Genomic DNA, 2,934 nt, shown 5'->3' with positions numbered 1-2,934 from the left:
GTAACACCGCAGCCAGAAAGTGCAGTCAGTATGCTGTCGTTTGTCTGTATTTAACAGATTTAAACGTATCTGTAAAACATTGAAGAGCAAAAGAAGAGCAGCCACAGACAGGCCTGTTTGTAGCAACGCACAAATAAGTGCACAAAGGATACCTTTGTTGTAATGTGTTGTAAGCATAATACCAGCGATGGCTTGCGCTTCTCTGTTAGCAGCCGTGACATGGTAATGAAAGTAAGTCACGCATCGCTATTATCCGACATTTTTCATTCAGAAAAACTATTGATAAGATATAGTCATAATTTCATAGCTACCAACAGATTTACTAAATTCAAACATACCTCGTCAGAAATTCGGTGTGTTGTTGTGTTCTTCTGTGTAGCTCCTCTCTATATTATGAACCTTTTCTGTAGTTCGCCATCGATATTGTAATCCTCTATTGTTCGCATCGGATGAGTGTCATACCCTGCCGACTTAGTTGCTGACGTTATTCAGCGCTCCATTGCAAAATATATTGATCTCTGTAATATTCTGCCGAAAAGTCTATGGAGCATATTTTGTGCGTTGGCGTTCCTAAAGAAATTTCCAGCATAGCCACTCGTTCCGACCCATGTCCGAAGTTCATAAACTTCATTCGCAGTTCAGCTCGCATTATGCTCGCAACGATGCAGCCGATAGAATGGCGTCCGCAAACATACCTAAGAAAGTGCGTTGTGATTATCCATCAACCGTCGCCAGTCTTCCAGCGGTTCTTTCGCTTGGTCGAACACGATTCTCGTTTAGCCCCGCTTCGAATTACTCTACGTGCATTGGGGTACTCTACATGAACTGTTTAGTATTCTGTCTGATGATGAGTTGAATATCATTTATCAGTATATTATCGACTTCGAGTGTCCAAACAGCTAGGAAATGGCGAAATTGCCGTGCATAATGCAGTCGCTTCTCCAGCAGCAAGGAATACTTGAGCTACAGCGTGTATCACGCAAGTTTGAAAGGAGAAAGAGCGCTGGTTGGCGCTTCTCACCAGTAAATAAAGTTTTAATGCAGTGAAAGCGCTCTGCCCTGTTGATTCCGTCACCAATGGCGTATTGTTAAAATCAGAATAGCAAAACTTCATCATGTGAATATGTCAACAGCGCATATGACGCCGTTAACGTTGGCAGCGGTAAAAGTGTAAAGAACGTACGTTTGTTTAAGTCGTTCAAGTAATTTTAGAAGAATTGAGATAGCTCTGGTATTGGAATTTTGAACTTCGATAGTAACAACTGCCATATCGTCCCCGAATCGTCACACTCAGAGAAAAGACACAGCCAAAAGTCATTAGTTCTGTTTCCGACGTGGGCTTCCGAGCAACCTAGTTTTCAGGCGAGCGAAACATAGCACAAAACTTCAGAATTTATTACCTTCAGATTTAAATGTTCGTCTTCGTACATCTCTAACGACGAAGTAGATAAATGCTTGAGATGACATTGCAGAGCCATCAATCTCACATTGTCTCTGTTACTTGGGTCAGAAACCCGACAATTTTCTAGTATGATTGCAAACAACACCTTAACCGTATCAAATACGGTTAAATTATTCCACTCCCTATAGTCTATATACATACTGTAAAGATTTGTCATCAGTTTCCTGACAAGTACAACTGGGGAACAATATGGAGATATGATGGCTCTATAATATTCATCTCAAGCATTTTATCTACTTCATCGTTAAATTCATTAACAAGATGTACAGGAACCGGGTACATTTTAAATTGAAAGTGACATCATTCCACGTTTTGTACTATGTTTCATCACCTCAGAAATTCCAGGTTTATCAGATATTACATCAGAATAAGAACCAATGACTTTGGCAATGTTCCTTTCTCTGAGAATGACAGTTCAGGGTTGATGGCGCAGTTGTTACTATCGTTCAAAAATTCAATAATTAGAATTGCTATCACTTTCAAGTTCTTCAATAAAATTTACTTGAACAGGTTAAAGAACTATTACTGTTCTTACACTTTTACTCATTTTCTTAATGAATCGGTTAATTTTGGCACGTCGATAATACTTCTTGAGCATATTCACATGATAGAGTTTTACTTTATTCCCAATTTTGACAAGATAATCTACACCATTGGAATGACAGAAATCAACAGAATAAGGGCCTTTCCACTGCATTAAAAACTTATTACTACTAGTGGGAAGCATAACCAACACTTCTTCTCCCTTTTCAAACTTACGTATTTTACACTTCTTATCAAAATATTCCTTATACTTAAGAGAGCTTATTTCTGCATTATGCACAGCAAGTTTCGCCATTTCCTGTAATTTGGACCTCAAGTCAATAATATACTGATAAGTAGTCTTCAACTCATCATCAAGATTGGAATTACTAAATAGTTCATGGAGAATTGCTAATGGTCCACGCACATTTCTACCATAGAGTAATTCAAACGGGCTAAACTTTAAAGAATCATTGGGGTTTCTGATAAGCAAAAAGAACCACTGGAAGATAACGGCCCCAGTTTGATGGATAATCACAACACACTTTCTTAAGAATATCTTTGCGGACACCATTCAATCTCTCAACAACATCGTTGCAGGCTGCATGGTACGGGCTAGTATAAAGGGCTTTCACAGATAGAAGTTTATGAACTTCGGACATAAGGTCGGAACGAAATTGAGTTCCCCTATCAACGCGACAAAATATCTCCATAAGACTTTCAGCAATTGTTACAGAATCAATATTTTGCAATGGAACTGCTTCTTGATAACGTGTAGCTAAGTCAATAACAGTAAGAATGTATTTAAGGACTTATCCGATGCAGGTGTAATAGGACCTACAATATCGATGGCAATTCTAGAAAAAGGTTCACTAATTATAGGAGGGCTACATAGAGGAACTTTAGTAGACTTACTACCGAATTTCTGACAGGTATGACAAGATTTAGTA

Source organism: Macrobrachium rosenbergii, chromosome 46 (assembly GCF_040412425.1).
Source record: "Macrobrachium rosenbergii isolate ZJJX-2024 chromosome 46, ASM4041242v1, whole genome shotgun sequence".
In the NCBI taxonomy this organism is placed as follows: Eukaryota; Metazoa; Arthropoda; class Malacostraca; order Decapoda; family Palaemonidae; genus Macrobrachium; species Macrobrachium rosenbergii.
Note: the sequence above shows the minus strand (reverse complement) of the source record.